General features: G+C 44.2%; 1 protein-coding gene across 2 annotated transcripts in view; it reads right to left on the bottom strand.

Annotated features, from left to right (window-relative positions):
* Trmt9b (tRNA methyltransferase 9B (putative)) overlaps positions 1 to 17,803 on the bottom strand; it is a 58,308-nt gene that overhangs the window by 24,339 nt on the left and 16,166 nt on the right. For both annotated transcript variants that reach the window (XM_021170266.2, XM_029480800.1), the window contains exon 3: positions 3,027 to 3,228. The gene's annotated coding sequence lies outside the window, so the exon portion shown is untranslated. The remainder of the gene's footprint in view (positions 1 to 3,026; positions 3,229 to 17,803) is intronic.

The raw sequence follows: 17,803 nt of genomic DNA, 5'->3' as shown, positions 1-17,803 counted from the left end.
ATGAAAGGATCAAGCTATTGGGTCCATCGTTCGGACCATATGGAAAAGACCCATCTCTAAGTAGAGGCAATGAGGTCAGGGAAGGCAAGCAGGGAGAGGAGAGGAGAGGAGAGGAGAGGAGAGGAGAGGAGAGGAGAGGAGAGGAGAGGGAGTCTGGGTAACAGGGCACTGCCTTGCAGTACTGCAGTCTCTGATTTGGACTCTTGTGGTCGCACAAGCTAATCTTAACCCTTCCAGGGCAGAGTCATTGCCTCCTCAATCTAAGCTTGTTGGGTTTCTGATCTCATCACTGTCAGTCCTGCCTAATCCAGCTCGCCCTGACACCAACTGCTGCAGCCTTTACTCCTTAGAGCAAGCAAGAGAGAAGAGGAAACAATGGGAAATATACAGAGCAGGTGCCTGGCTGGGGACTGGCTGGAAGGACATTTGGCAATTCCTGCTCCTGGAAGCAGGGCCCTCATTAAGAAATCACAAGTGTTTGGATTATCTCCTCTGCATGTGTGATGAAACACTTCATCTTCTCAACTCAGGCAAAGCCACGTGACTGACTGTGAGTGTCAATCATGATCGGGAAAGATGAGGATTGCTTCTGAGTGAAATAATCTTTCATAGTCTGTGGCTTGCTGGATCCCTTTCCCCTGTCTCCGAAAGGGAAGTGTTATTTACTTCACATGGACGAAGCGATCCTCACGGGGGAGCCCATGATGTTTATGTTTTTTTAGACACAGAGCAATAAGTATGTGAGGGATGGACAGGATGAATGAAAGAATGGAGCCAGGGAGGAAAGTCCAGGGTTGTTACCAGGAGATGCGGGGGTGGGAATGGGGGTTTGGGGGAGGGGAGAGTGCTGTGGGAACCAGGGAGTAAAGTCCAGGGTTGTTACCAAGAGATGAGTGTGAGGGTGGGAGAGTGTGTGTGGAAGATAAGATAAGGAAGGGTTCCTTCAAAGACTTTATACAGATGTGTCAGACGTCCAGTGAGTTTGTGGTGACATGGTTACTGTCCAGCCTTGGTAGGGAGAAGATATCTCCTGCAAAACAACCTTTATGTCTTGCTGCTGAATGGCCCTTTCTGAAGTTTCAATGACATCAGTGTGAAAGAGATAACATATCAATTTAGATTATTCTGAGATGGTACAACCCTAACTCCTTCAGTCTATGCGTTCTCTCTCTCTCTCTCTCTCTCTCTCCCCCCTATCTCTGTATGTGTCTGTCTCTTTCTCTCTGTATCTGTCTCTCTCTGTGTGTGTCTGTCTGTCTCCCTACCCCTCACCCCCAAGATGTCCTTCCTTGAGTCCCTCTGTAGGAAGGTCTGTAGCCTAGAGCTACCTTCCATCTCCACCACGTGTAATTGTGGGAATGCCAAACTCCTGGGCTGAGAAAAAGAGTGAGCAGCAACGGGCACAATTTCAGGGGCAAGCTCTGGGTAGATGATGTGACCAAAAATAAAACAAAATGAAAGGTTTGCATTCTTTCACCCAGGAATAACACTTCCTGATGGTCCATAAAAACACACCCAGTTTGCCACTCTTCCACACACTAGGAAGAGCTGAAGATGCTCCAAAGACAAGGTTTTCCTGCTGGGCCATCAAAGAGGCAGACATTGCCCTTGACCCGCAGAGGTCTGAGGAACTCTGGGAAGGATTAGTCTTGTCCCCCCAGAGCTCTTCTTTCTCCAGCTTCACGACGACATTTATGACATCCCTGGCTTGCTGGCTATAATGTATCATTTTTCCCTCCATGAATTTGGAATCTCTATGCTTGCCAAAGCTGGAGCTGTTTTTCTGAGGTATCTCTCAGCATAGCCACACTTGGACCAGGCTCTGGCCTGTGTAGCAGACAACTCATATCCTACCCAAGCCATTGCAGATTTAGGGGACACATCATGAAGGAATAAGGAGTGCAAGCTTTACCCCAGAGACAAGTGAGACCCTTGAAGGATTTTCAACTTTCAATTGTGTGTGTTTTCAACTGGAGTATAAACTTAAAACGTGGGCACTGAGATAGGAGATACATGTGATGCACATATACGATATATGACATATATAATACACACACCAATGAAATGCCTCAGACAGTGCTGGACACAGAGCATCACTGGATAATTACAGAGCAAATGAATTAATAGCTGTTGCTTTGACTCCCCTCATCAGACAACAATACTTTATCTGAGGCAAGGAGGTCTTAGGTTGAGGCTGCGAATACTGCACCCGAAGCCCAGAAAGCTCTTAGAGGGGCAGAGCACAGACTCAGGTTCCCTGGTACTATTTTGTGCCATTGCCTGTCCATTGAGAGACAAGTTTTATAGATACACCTTGGCTATATAACTGCCACATATCTTAAATGAATAATAAACATAAATATTATAAGTGCCAGAGGAGACACAATATTTCATAAAAATCCAGCATCAAATTCTCCTTTAAAATTTCAAGATATTGAATATACCCAACTGTAATTCTAAGTAAGAATTTATGTCCATCAGAACAATGACAAGACTTATTTAGAATCAGTGGCCTTACTGCACTTTCAAACATGTGGCTCTTCAAACATTTCCATTATTGCTTTCTAAACCTATCACTTAAAAATATGTTTACATCAGGCCAGGCAGTGGTGGTACCTGCCGTTAATCCCAGCACTGAGGTAGGATGGGGATGCACAAACGGGTGTATCTTCGAGTTTGAGGTCAGTCTGGTCTAAAGAGTGAGATCCAGTTAGAGAAGCCCTGTCTCAAAAACATATATATATATGTGTGTGTGTGTGTGTGTTTGTGTGTGTATACACACATGTATAAATAGGTAATATATACACACATATGCTATCTTAGAAAAGCATTAGCAAATACCAAATATGTTCATATAGTTTTTATTCCTTTCCCCACACAGTGCAAAAATGGAGCTTCAATCTACTTTCTAGCATCTCAAGATACATTTTAAATATAGGAACTGAGCTAATTGGGCTTAATGCATATGCTCACCACTAAATCCCCCCACAGTCTCTGAACTACAGTAACAGTGGGGAGCTACTCACCTGACTCATCTTGTGATCACGTGGATTATTTCTTGTTTTGGTAAATCATGGTGGCTTCTTTCCTCAGAGTGAACAGTTGCTTCTTGGGACTCTCTCAGTAGATAACACAAGTGGACGAAGGGGGAATCAAGTCAATGAGCTCAATCCTTTGCCCTTCACAGGTTCTACCGCTCAGTATGAGTCTCTGAAGAGAATCCAGGCCCTACAAGGAAAAACAACAAAAGCAAGCCCCTTAACAAAATAAGAATATAAAACCTGCTACTGCTAGGTTGATCTCTTGACCTATATGTCCCACTAAAAGAAGTGGGAGCCGTAAAGAAAGGCTAGAATGTGGAATGTGCCAGAATTATCAGGACAGTTTATAAACAAATGTACTTTTACCCCAAATCATGAGCTCGGAGAGTCATCTCAAATTCACTTGATACTATTGTTCTGCTGAAGGAGTGTAGCAATGAAATGACCCCTGGAGACCCATGAGGTCTCTGCTACACCCATAGAACAGTTTCTCGCTCAGTCACCATCAGGGAAGCTTCCTCCTGCAGGAAATGGGAACTAATACAGAGACCCATAACTGGACAGTGTCCAGGATAAAAGAGACCTTGGAACACTCAGCCCTAAATGGGATGTCTTCACTAAACCTCTCCCCTCAAGGCTCAGGGAACTTCACAGAAGAGGAAGCAGAAAGATTTTAAGAGGCAGTGGGATGGAAGACACCAAGGAGACAGCATCTTCCAGACACAACAGGGCCGACACAGCACACAGGAGCTCACAGAGACTGGGATAGCCATCTCTGTTCACAGTATCAGCTCCTCTTCCTCATCCTTTTGACAAATCCTCCTGGTCAATCAGCATTGTTCATATGTTTTATTTTTATAAGGTTATCATGAAATCCAGCAAAGACTTTCAACAACTAAGAAAAAACTCAAACAAACAAACAACCCAAAAAACAACCCAAAACAAGTCAAAACAAACCCAAAAACCAAAAAAGTGACTCACATAGCAAAGTCTCTTTGTAACATAGAAATTATGGGGTAGAGAATGAGATTCCAAGAGCAGCCTGACAGCGAAGACAGAGTCCACTCTGTAATCAATCCCCACTTTTCATTGCTTATCTATAAGTGAGGCCACCAGACTCCAATCTCCATCAGCCACTGCTGTCTGTGTTGGGCAGATCTTTTCTTTATATTCTGCACCCATAAAAGGACACAACATATGTCTTCTGGTACAGTGGCTGAATGGGTTGCATGTGCCTTCCCCGGCTTTCTATTGCTCTTGATCCCATCCCAATCTTGGTCTCTGTAGCGTGCACTGTATTGACCTATTCTTAAGTGACCTTGAGCTCACCAAGAAGCTGACGCTGGAAGAGGGGCCCCTTCACTTCAGACTCAAGCATTTTTATCTCAAAGAGCTCTTGTTCAGGAGCTCTAGCTGGGTTCCTTACCTATCCTAGTTTTTTTTTTTTCTACTGTATGTTTGTAAGGCTGCAATCTGCTCCGAGTCAAGCTATTCTGGTTGTCTGTGCCAGACATTGTGAGCACTTGGTCTGATACTGATTGGCTCTCTCTTTGCTAATTACTATTCTTTTATTTTTGCTTGCTATATAATTAAGAAGCTTACTCATTCAAATCTCAAAATACAATACATTTGGTAGGTCATTCTCTAAACTGCACAGAATCATTCCTATTTAAAGGTCTCCGAGGAGTCTCTGGTCTTTTGCAATTTGAGCTCGAGATATCTGAAAGGTGACTAGATACCTGTGCTATTGAGCTTTAAAAAAGAACTTTTCAATGAAAAAATGTTCAACATCCTTAATCATCAGGGAAATGCAAATCAAAACAACCCTGAGATTCCACCTCACACCAGTCAGAATGGCTAAGATCAAAAATTCAGGTGACAGCAGATGCTGGCGAGGATGTGGAGAAAGAGGAACACTCCTCCATTGTTGGTGGGATTGCAAGCTTGTACAACCACTTTGGAAATCAGTCTGGCGGTTCCTCAGAAAATTGGACATAGTACTACCGGAGGATCCAGCAATACCTCTCCTGGGCATATATCCAGAAGATGTACCAACCGGTAAAAAGGACACATGCTCCACTATGTTCATAGCAGCCTTATTTATAATAGTCAGAAGCTGGAAAGAACCCAGATGCCCCTCAACAGAGGAATGGATACAGAAAATATGGTACATTTACACAATGGAGTACTACTCAGCTATTAAAAAGAATGAATTTATGAAATTCCTAGCCAAATGGATGGACCTGGAGGGCATCATCTTGAGTGAGGTAACACAATCACAAAAGAACTCACACAATATGTATTCACTGATAAGTGGATATTAGCCCAAAACTTAGGATACCCAAGATATAAGATACAATTTGCTAAACGCATGAAACTCAAGAAGAATGAAGACCAAAGTGTGGACACTGTGCCCCTTCTTAGAATTGGGAACAAAACACCCATGGAAGGAGTTACAGAGACAAAGTTTGGAGCTGTGATGAAAGGATGGACCATCTAGAGACTGCCATATCCAGGGATCCATCCCATAATCAGCTTCCAAACGCTGACACCATTGCATACACTAGCAAGATTTTGCTGAAAGGACCCAGATATAGCTGTCTCTTGTGGGACTATGCCGGGGCCTAGCAAACACAGAAGTGGATGCTCACTGTCAGCTATTGGATGGATCACAGGGCTCCCAATGGAGAAGCTAGAGAAAGTACCCAAGGAGCTAAAGGGATCTGCAACCCTATAGTTGGAACAACATGATGAACTAACCAGTACCCCGGAGCTCTTGTCTCTAGCTGCATAAGTATCAAAAGATGGCCTAGTCGGCCATCACTGGAAAGAGAGGCCCATTGGACTTGCAAACTTTATATGCCCCAATACAGGGGAATGCCAGGGCCAAAAGAATGGGAATGGGTGGGTAGGGAAGTGGGGGGGTATGGGGGACTTTTGGGATAGCATTGGAAATGTAATTGAGGAAAATACATAATAAAAAAAAAAGAAAAGCAAGTGACATGTATAAGACATGGGAGATGGGGGCCTATTGGGAAGAGGAAGGGGCCAGTGGGCGGGACAAGTAGGTAAGGATGATGGGCAATTATTTGGTTCAATGAATATACACTGATAAAAATGTAAAAAACTGCAAAAAAAAAAAAAAGAACTTTTCAAGGAAGGATATTAGAGAGATTTTGAGATAGCTCCTGGATAGTTAAGCACCTGTTCCCAAATTGCTTTAATCACGAATAAGATAAATTTGTTTACTAAGCCCCATAGGCTATATCTGATGCACAGTCTTACCACTTGGATGACCCTCCCCAGCCCAGGCACACGTTGTTACCCTCTGGCTTGGCTCTCTATATGCCTTTTCTTTTGCATTAGTGGCAGACCTGTTATCCCTCTCCAAGGACTGCTGAGGGCTTTGATGTCTTACTCAGTAAGAGCAGCCAGTGGAAAGAGCAGGAAGTGATGTGGAAGGTACAGATGAGCAACCTGGATTTTGTATAAGCTCCATTCATATTCTTCATATACCTGTACGTTACTGACTTAGCTGTCATAAGTTAGATCCAAATTTGCCTCTCTCTCTAAAGTATTTGAATCCTGTTTTCTCCTCCAGGAAGTTACCGAGTAAAACTAAAACACAGTAGTATCTATTTTTATAAGTCTGAATTCAGATGAGTCCTGGAGCTTGGTCAGCCATTTGATATCAAAATAAATACACTGTCTCCGCTTCTCCCTGCGTTAATGGGGAACCATGTTCAGCACAAACCTTCCGAAATGTTGGGGCGCAGCATGTGCGTGAGCTGTCCTAGAAGAGGGTCATACCTTAAACCTCAGAGCAAAGGTAGTGTTAGGGTCAAAGGATTTTCTTTACTGAGTTAACACACCAAGCTATCGTTTATTTAACAGAAACTAATGGGGCATTCTCAAAGTTAATATGCTTCTGGGTACAGATACAACGCCAAGGATAAAGGTGAAATAGATCCTCCTCCCATTCAGGGCTCCTCCATGGTCAATGCTGTGATGTACCATCAGAAGGAGTACAAGAGGAGGTTCTGGGTGCAGGTCTGGACAGGTGGTTCTTGTGGCATTTGAAGGACATGTAAAGGGGACTTGAAACTTTGGACAGTGGACTGGATTCGAGATCTCGAAAACAGCAGCAGCCGCCGTAGCATCAGCAACAATAACAACAACAACAACAAAACCCAACAAAGAAACAAAACAAAACATTATTCTAGCACATGTCAATTAGGGTCATGGGAATACATCCCATTGGAGGAGAATCATCCAGAGTGAGCAAGAGTGAGGCCACAGATGTCAGCTTGCCACCTCTACTAGAGTGACAGACAATTCAATGCCATTAAAGAAGTCTGAGCGTGGGGTCCCCATGGGATGGAGGAGTTGGAGAAGGGACAGAAGGAGCTGAGGAGAGTTGCAGCCCCATGGAGGGAGTAACAGTGTCAATTAGCCAACCCCTCCCCCCCAAGCTCCTTGGGACTGACCACCAACCAAAGAGTACACATGGAGGGATCCATGGCTCTGGCCGAGTATGTGGCAGAGGATGGCCTTGTTGGACATCGGTGGGATCAGCGGTCCTGAGAGGGTTCAATGCCTCAGTGTAGGGAAATGCCAGGGCGGGAAGGCAGGAGTGGGTGAGTGGGTGGCGGAGCACCCTCATAGAGGCAGGGGAGGGGGGATGGAATAGGGGGTTTCTGGAGGGACCTGGAGAGGGGATGACACTTGAAATGTAAATAAAGAAAATACCCAATAAAAGAAAAAAAAAGAATAAGTCTGAGGGTGCAGAGACAAGCCAACAGTTGAACTGGTGACCATGAGAAGAGAAAAGGAAGGTATGTTGGAATGCGCTTTCCCACTGTCTAGACTCTAGCCTAAGAGAGACCAGCCAAGAAGAATGGCCGTGTACAAAAGGAGCGAGCAAGGACTGACTGATCAAAAGCACACATGGCAAGAGCTGCTTCTACGGTTTGGAGTGACAGGAACTCTGTGACTCTGTTAAGTAAAGGAGATGGGTGAAACGGTCTCATTAACGCTGAGAACTCTGCATAGACACTCCCTAAGATCCACCAACGAGATAGATCCCAGCAAACAGGGCAGCAAAGGGAACAAAAGGGAGAGCGCTCCAACAGAAAGCCAACAAAAAGGGGCTTCCAACAACAAAATACAGGGTCCTGGGGGAATACGCCCCATCTGCAATTCCAATGCCTATCAATAAGTGGAGACAGATAGAATTTATTTATTAATTTATTTAATTTATTTATTTTTGGGAAAAGGACCCAACATGTCCCCAGCAAAACTTTATTCTTTTCTTCAAAAATTCCCAGGATTCTTTGTCTAAATGGACTTCAATTTTGGGGTTGACAATTATCCTTACAACCAAAGCATGACATCCGGGTGGAGAATGTGAGCATTGTGAGCATGCGCAGCTGCTCCTCCACAGACAACGGCTCGGGCCTTCTTCATGCTAACTAGATTATAGAATCCATTCTGAGTTCACAGACTAGAAAATGCCAGAAAAGAACGAGGAAGTCGAATATGAAATTTAAGGGAAATGGAAATAGAGTGGCCAGCTTCCCTGAGGCTTTCCCTGCTGGTGTCAATTTGACAAAACAAGCTTCCAGTCTGCGCAGAGATCAAAGCATCAGATCTTACAAGAGCAGCCCAGAAGGAGAGGATTCTAATGTTCTGCACAGCTGTACCAGGCGCAAGCATTCATCACTGGCCCATTTTGCTGTCAGGATGGATGGTCATCCAGAGCTGGGGGATGGGGAATTGTTCTACAAAGAGATTGTAAGTGAAGATTAGAGCGTCTAACTAGAAAACAACGAATGCACAGTCTTGCCCCCCCCCCCAGAGTGAAATAGAGGGAGAAATACAAGGCTGTGTTAGCATCTTTCCCAAAATATATTTTATAGTACAATTAGCTTTAAAGCGGGCATTCTGGGTTTCTCACTGAAAGCATGAAGCTGAGGATACTCTTGGATCTCACGAAGACACCTTGTGTGTACAAAGTATAGAAAGCCTGACTGGCAAGGACCTCATTTTTTGGGTTCCTCTGCCAACTTGCCTTTCCTGTGTCTCCCCAAGTCCTTTCCATTCCCTTAGCTTGAGAATAGGTACTTACCTAACTCAGGAGTCCTCTTGGAGGTTTTACAGTCAGAAAAATCTCAAGGGGATATTTGCTTAACTAGGAAAAGCTGATATTTCCCTAAAATCTAGGACAGGAGTTGGGGAGATCACACAGATGACAGACAGCACGACACACAGAGATTTTAGAGCTCAGCATTTGCTGTCACCATAATTGCTCAGATGGAGGGAGATCGTTACTCCCACAGAAGGTGGGAGACTGTCATTTCAGAAAGAAGAGTCCTTTCACATTGAATACAGATTAACTTTATGAAAAGGTAAATTAAACCGTGTTTGTAAACATTTTTATCTCACTGTGGACCGATGACAACATTTTCACAAACTAATCTGATCATAATGGACTGGATTTTGGGAAACAAATAACTGTAATGGTGCCCTACCCCCACTCCCTCAGACTCCCCACTTTCATAGATCTACACTCGGAAGCTTGCCCTGGCAGTCTTCCACTGTCAGCACTGACGGATGAAACTCCTAGTACGTCAGTATGCTACGGAAAGGCTGCCCTGGTCTGAGTCCAGCTTGGCCTTGGGCAGCTCTGCTCAGGACTCACCTGCCATAGAGACCTGAACTCTGCCACCGCCTGTGACAGAAGATGACAAGCCCTTGGTTTCAGTGAGATGAGAACTTCATATCATGATGGAAATCAACGCATGGATTCTCTCATGAAGAAGATCTTACCTTGACAAAGCATGCATGCACATGGTGGTACAAGCCTCTGGTCTCAGCTCTGCCTTCACTCTCTGCTTATGATATGAACATAGTTTGTGTCTTGATGCCGTTCCCTCTCTGCCTGCAGTTTCCATTCTTCCCTGGACCACTGCAGACACACAACCAAAGCTGACCTTGAACCACCTTCTCTTCTCTCCTACAGATAAGCAAAACTTACCTTTACGGATGCACACATCTGTACAGATGTGTATAGATGCTCTCTATACCACACTCTATTATTCAGATACACTGGGCAACTCATACCACAGTGGCTGCTCTTAGGTTCTTTTGCCTGTCCAACACCAAGCTGTAATTTTCCCCAACTGCATTTTCTAATTGGGACAATCTCAGAGTAGGGAAAACTGGTGAGACATGGGGCCATGTCTGTCTTTAAGCACCGAAGCAGGGGAGTGCCCCCATTCACTGTTTCCTTGGGGGATGTTTTAGTGGGTTCAATGGTGGTCCTCCAAAAGATGTCCTCATCACTGAGGCCTGCAAGAGCTGGTGTACTTGGAAACATGAGTTTGCGGATATACTTAAGGGCTTCGAGGTGAGATTATCCTGGTTATCCATGTCCAGCCTACACCCAAAGGGAAGTGTCCTTACAACACGAGACAGAGAAGGAAGGAAGGGGAAGATGGGAGGCCATGATTTCAGGAAGGGTGACACAGCCAGTGATGTCTGGAGTGACAAGCAATGGTAGCGAAAGTGAGGATTTCCTTTGGACTCTTTCATGGTGCACAACTGTGCTGACAAGTTGATTCAGGTTGTTTGGATTTCAGAGCCCTGAAAGAGGATATTTCTATTGTTTTAGGCTACCCACTTTGTGGCTGAATATTATAGCATCCCTAGAAATCATATAGTCATGGCCCTACCCTCAGCCACTAAAGGGTCTTTTGCTCCTTACATAGGTTCCAGAGACTGAACCTGAGTCACATAGCTTGCAAGACTAGTTCCTTATGGCCTGAGCCACCTCCCCTGCCCATCTTACTTGATTAAAAAAAAAAAAAAAACCTATTCATTTTTAATTTGTGTGTGTGAGTGATCCCCTTCTTCTATCTGTGTACCACATGGGAGAAGTACCCGCAGAGGCCAGAAGAGGGCATCAGATTCTCTGGAACTTGAATTATGGATGGTCGTTAGCGCCCATAGGGGTGCTCAGTACTGAAGCCATGTCCCCTGCAAGCACAGGAAGTGCGTTCAACTGCTGAAACATCTCTCTACCACCCCAACTGTGACTAATTTTTAAAGCATCGGTGACTGTGCTTCAATCCACTCAGTGAAATATGAAAATCCTGGACAGCATCATTAATGACCTGGAGAGTGAGTTGGTGGCTTCCTGTGGCTAAAACCAAACTTATTAACCACCTGGGCTGTAGGAATTAGGTGTCCACATGGAGGAGTTAGCACTTAGGAGTCAGGGCTGCTCTCTCCAGGGAGTGAATTAAGGAGGTGGTCAAGCACTTGACTACCTTAAGAAAATTAAACTCTAATGGCTAAGGTGTTAACTCCAGCTCTCAGCATGATTCCTGTAACTATTGAAGTTGCACAGGGTTACTGATGCTCAACAAGAAAGAACTCGGGAATTAATAAAGTGTGTGGGTGTTCGAACCTTGCTGAGTGGTTTATGTGAAGTTCTAAGATTCGGGATAAAAGCTGGACCTGAGAATTTAGGGACAGGTGTCTTCTTCTGCAGAAGAATGAGCCTTCCCTTGCAGACGCACCTACTCCCACACCAAAGGAGTTTGCTAATCAACGAGAGACAACTCAGTCAATCCCATGTTTCCTCTGTCTCACAGGCCCTAGATCTGTGGCTGCGAAAGGCAACTTCAAAGACAAACCCACAGGTAAACCCAGGATAATTACAGGTGGTCGATAAGCACTTTGTTAAAGCATTTCGTTTTCCTCACCCATGAAGAAATCAGAAATTGGCAGATGATAAGTTCACTCGAGTCTCTTCACTAACCTATTTGCATTTTTTCCATATCTTCTTCAGAGGGAAGGAGATGAACTGTGCTGTCCCATAAAGCCACCCCATGGCCCTACACTGACAGTGAACAAGTTCCTCCTGCGTTCTTCCCTCTCTTCTCAGTCATCAGTTTTCTCCTTGCTCTTAGATCCTCTCATTAGTTTAAAGTGGGTTCGAATGGCTCTAAGAAATGAAAGTCCTTTCATGTGTGAACATAGATCATGGTCTGGGTTAAGCTCTCATTTCACAGCTGCCTCGAAGGAAGAAGTCCTTAAATTAAGCTGCCCTAGCATGATGGCTCCCCTCTCCTCTGCTCTGCCAACTTCACATCTATGATCACAGACCACCTGACAATGCCAGATCTGTAGCTGTCATCAAGCCAACTGGGTGGCATGGAGAAAAATGAAAAGAACAAAAATGATAAAAAGGAGGTCAGAAGGGAAAGAAAGGAAGAGGATGGGGGAGAGGGAGGGGGGAGGGGGAGGGGAATGGAAGGGATTGATCACCACTGCTTTTTTTTTGTGTGTGTCTCCTTTTAAACAAGAGAACCTATGTGTTTTGTTTGCCAGGTGTACAGTGTCATCTACAGCACACCTCCCTTTGCTCCAGCTCCAAGCCACTGTTGTCACTGCATGCCGAGCAGCCACAAGTTAAGTCAGTCTCTCCTGCTTACTGTTAGAGTGTTAGAGTGTTCCTTTGCCAAACAGTAATGGTGGACAAGGAGGACTCGCAGGTGACTACATATATCTGGAGACAGAATCCACAGGGGAACATTATTCTGTTGCTGCTATTGCTGCTAAAAGAGGCCTAGGTAGAGACACAGATCTTTTCCCCTAACTTTCCGACAAGGAAACACTCTCCTGGTTGTGATGGTTACAAGTTTCATGAATGTATCTAATGCCATTGAAATGCGTATTTAGAAATGGTTAAAATAGTAAGAGGTGTGTGTGTGTGTGTGTGTGTGTGTGTTAAACCACAATGAAAACAAAGCTTTCAGTTACTTCTGCAAGTCCTGCTTAGGTAGTGTAGCCCCCAGCCTCAGCAGGACAGCAACAGCCACTAGCACACTGGGGGGGGGGGGACCACACCTGTTAGCAAATTAACAGCTTCCCTCTCTAAACTTGCCTCCGCTTTGTGTTTGGAGGGCAGGACTTTACAAACAACATTCCTTCTTTGCCAGGTGGCTCTGCCAACAGGGGACTTGGAAGGCAGGAGTCAGAGAAGGGAGCAGTTCTCTCTGTGAGCTTCCTGTTCCTGCCAGGTTGCTCAGCAACAGTCCTTCCACACAGCATTCATTTCTAGGAGCAGTCGGTCAGCGTCTAATTGTTTCTACATTCTCAGACCCAGCTCCTTATGCTCCTAAGAGACTCTGTCAGGCAACCAAGACCCTTCTTAAGAGATGCGGATCTGGGACTCTTGCTATTCCCTGGTTTTGGGTATCAGCACCTGCCTCTAACTCAGCTGTTTGGAAAATGCTCAAAAGTTTCTAGGAATTTTATGCTTCCCCCATCTATTTTCTCGTTTACTACTTTAAACATTTATTTATTCTCTCTCTCTCTCTCTCTCTCTCTCTCTCTCTCTCTCTCTGTGTGTGTGTGTGTGTGTGTGTGTACTCCAGCTTGTGTGTGATGGTCAGAGGATAACTTGTGAAAGTTGGATCTCTACTGTCATGAGGATTTGGTCATGGAACTCAGATTCGTAGGCTAGGCAGCAAGCACCTTTGCCCCCTGAGCCGTCTTGCTGGCCCAATCCTATTTTTTAATTTCTGTCAGAGGGCCTTCTCCAGCTTTTTGTTTGTTTGCTTTTGTTTCTTTTTTGATATAGAACAAGCTATCTATAAGATACTCAATAAATTAATAAAATACTTTTAAATCTCAGTCATATGCTAGATATTTATGCTAGGTGTTTTAATAATAGTCATTATTAAATCCCGTAAGGTCACAGTTTAAAATCTGAAATACCAATATATATATTAAATCTCACACAAACTCAAAAATAGAAATTATAACATGTTGGCATGCTGAAAAAATGTGCTACCAAGAATCTCAAGTGGTCGGCCCCAGGCATGAGTCTATACAGGTGTTCTAGATGGAATCAATAGGCCTATGTACATGTTTGTGCACCTGTGTGTATGTGTGCACACACGCACACACACCAAGATATATAAAACTCTATATAACTCTCTATATAAATAATTGGGAGGGGACCCAGGAGGAGTTGGGGGAAGGGAAGGGCAGACGTGATCCAGATGCAGCGCTTATATACAAAGTGCTCAAAAATACAGTCAAAAGCAAGAATAACAAACTGTAGAAACAATTCCGCCAGGAATTGCTTCCTCTTTGGTGTGTGCTCCCCACCCGCCTCCTTTGTTTTAAGACCATGTTTCATGTGTTCCAGGATAGCCTGGAACGTCCTGAGGATGGCCTTGAACTCCTGACACTCCTTTATAAGCCTGTGCTAATACAGCAGTCTGAGGTGCTGAGGATTAAACCAGGGCTTCGTGGGCGCTAGGCAAGCTCACTCCACCTCCACTGCCTCTACCTCCCCAGTCCCTAAGCTCTGATTCTTGATGCAGCCCAAGAGTACCCCAACGCTTTCAAATCCATTACAGCATTCAAATGCAGGAGCTGGCAAGATGTGGCATGGCAGACAGACAGACAGACAGTAAGCAGTTAGCTAGTGCTAAGCTTGGAGGTTACTCCTATTTTCATTTCCAAATGAAGCTATACTTTTCCTTTTTAAAGTTTTCATTGCGTTGTATTGAAGTACTTTGTGTGTTGGGAGGCGTGTATGGGTGGGGACACGCTTCTGCCATAGCATGCATGTAGAGGTCAGAACACATCTTTGTAGCGTTTGATCACTAGATACCGTGGTGGTAGACAGACAACCCCAGAGAGTTGTCCTTCGACCTCTGTGCAGATAAGCACATGCACACGTTATCTAAACAAAAATTTAAAGCCCTTTGAAAAAAATTATTGGATCTGTACTGAACATCTACATACCTTTTCTAATCCTTATTTCCTAAATAATACAGTAGTTGTTTACATAGCTAGTTCAGCTAGTATTAGGAAACAGAATTAATGTAAGTGATTAGAAGTGTATGGAAGGACACTCATAGGTTATGTGTGAATACTGTGTCACTCTCCATAAGGGGTCTAAGTATCTGCAGGACATCTTTAAGCGTCCTGGAACCAACCTCCCACTCGGCTGAATGCAGGCTGTATATACATACACACAAGACCTATGTAACTTTTGACTTTTGGTTCCATAGACCTGCTGCTGCTTGCAATGTAGCTAGGCCAAGCCAGGGTAGGTAATGAAGAGCATGGGTGCACATGCATCTAGTAATTGACTGGCACTGTTAAGAGGGAAAGTGACCTCTGCAGTAGAGGAATATATGCACTTGATGGTCCTGTGAATGCTCACAATGGTGCTTTCTGTATTGCCTGATCCAGTAAGAGCTTAACACACAGAGGGAGGAGTTCTCTTGGACTGAATTTATAAACAACATTCAGACCACAGATAAGAAAGCAAGAAACAGCTGTTGTATACTTAATTGGAAGTATCTAGTTCTTGATGACAGAGAAACCAGGGTTTGTCAAAGTGTCTGTCATTGGACAGCATTCATTTAGGAGAGAAAAATCTACATGGAATCACTCCATCTGAAGGGCAAGCCTACCCGTTTCTAAATCAGAATCAGAAAGGTCTGTGGACCTTGTTCCCTTCTGACATTATCCTTTATTAACAGGCCGCAATCCAGGAAGGTCCCTTACTTTTGCAGACTTCTGTACAGTCCCTTGACATAGTTGACATTGATAATCGGACCAGCATCTCTCATTCACTATGTACATAGTGTATATTAACTTTTTAAAACTTAATTCCTGTGAGCATGTGTGTGCACCTATGTGCTATGGTGTACATGTGGAGACCACGGGACAAGCTATCAGGATTCAGCTTTCTCCTTTTACCACGTGGAACCTGAGTTCAATTCCTAGCAACCACGTGGTGGCTCACAACCATCTGTAATGAGATCTGATGCCTTCTTCTGCTGTGTCTGAAGACAGCTACAGTGTAGCATATACATAAAATAAATAATTTTTTTAAAAAGGCAGCTATATTAAAAGGTTCCTTGCCAGAGCCTTACAAGAGTCTCATTACAAGTATAACGATGGCAAAGTTATACTTGTAATGATGCTTGAAATCCAGGGGCTAAGCTTGGTCCCAGTTACCATTGGCATGGCTTTATCATACAGTGTTCTGAAAACATTACACCATGGCAATCATCCATCCACTGAGAATATACCATCTGGCACTGGGTGGATTAATGTTTGTCATTATAGCGGGAAAGTGACTACTTTAACAGAGAAACTAGAAAAACCAGGGGACTTTGCCAATTTTAAAGAGCAGCTTTAATTAGAACAGATGTATTGCTTATACTGCTTTGGTGGGAAAAAGTTAAAAACAATCCAACTCTGGACATCCTAAGATGGAACAAGACGTCTTTTTATGTCATTTTTAACATGAGAAGAACCTCACCACCCCTGCCTTTAAAGTCGCCACCCCTGCCATCTAACTGTGGTCCACTGGGGTTGAACCTTGTGTAGGAGCTACAGTGTAGAGCAAGAGCGTGTGAACAGACTAGAGGTCCCAAGGTCCCCCCCTTTTTTGGTGGAACTGTTTGGAAAGGACTGGGAAGTGTGGTCTTGGTAAAGAAGGCATGCCATTCTCTTGCCACTCCCAATTAGTTCTCTCTGACTCATGGTTGTGGCTCAGGTTGTGAGTTCTCATCTAGTGCTGTAGCTCCATGCCTGCCTGCCTGCCTGCTGCCATGCTCTCTGCCATGATGGTCACAGACTCACCCTCTGTAACTATAAGATCCTGTGTCTTTAGGGCTTTACTGCTGTTGAACAGACACCATGACCAAGGCAACTCCTATAAGCACAGCATTTGGCTGGGGCTGGCTTACAGGTTCAGAGGTTCAGTCTACAATCATCAAGGCGGAAGCATGGCAGCATTCAGGCAGGCATGGTGCAGGAGGAGCTGGAAATTCTACATCTTGTTTCAAAAGCAGCTAGCAGAACACTGGCTTCCATGCAGCTAAGATTAGGGTCTTAAAGCTCACTCCCACAGTGACACACTTCTTTCAACAAAGCTATACCTACTCCAATAAGGCCACACCTCCAAATTGTGCCACCCCCTGGGCCAAACATGTACAAACTATCATACCCGATATACTCTTTTTTTTTCTTTCTATAAGTTGCCTTGGTCATGCTGTTTTATCACAGCAGTGGAAAAGAAACTAACACAGCTCTTGCAAGTCAGAAGGTGTTGGCGTGTGGCATCGCTGTATTAATCTGGAGTCCTTGCTAAATAAATTCGTGTTGAGTTTGATGTTTAGATCAGTTAAAGAAGAAGCTGTCACAATATTTAATGAAGGAAACAGCTGAAATGGATCTGTTTCAGTACTGAGGTATTATTTATTTTAATGGCTTTCACAAAACCACTTTCTATTTATGCTAAATAATTTTACTCTTTCTAAGCAGCTGATAAATACCATTTTTCAACCGAGGACAAATTAGGACAGTGAGTTACTTTTTATACTTTTTAAAATTAGATATTTACTTTATTTACATTTCAAATGTTGTCCCCTTTCCAGGTTTCCCCTCCCCCTGCTCACCAACCCACCCACACCCACTTCCGGGCCCAGGGCAGTGAATTATAAAATAGTGATACTCCCTAGGGCCTTAACTGGCTTGAATATAATCACCTATTATTATCTACAAGAATTATCCAAGAACTCTCACCTCGAGGTTATCAAGAACTGCAGGAGCCGGGCATGGTGGCACACGCCTTTAATCCCAGCACTTGGGAGGCAGAGGCAGGCGGATTTCTGAGTTCAAGGCCAGCCTGGTCTACAAAGTGAGTTCCAGGACAG

This window comes from Mus caroli, chromosome 8 (assembly GCF_900094665.2).
Source record: "Mus caroli chromosome 8, CAROLI_EIJ_v1.1, whole genome shotgun sequence".
NCBI classification, from domain to species: domain Eukaryota; kingdom Metazoa; phylum Chordata; class Mammalia; order Rodentia; family Muridae; genus Mus; species Mus caroli.
Note: the sequence above shows the minus strand (reverse complement) of the source record. Positions and strands in the feature narration are given on the sequence as shown.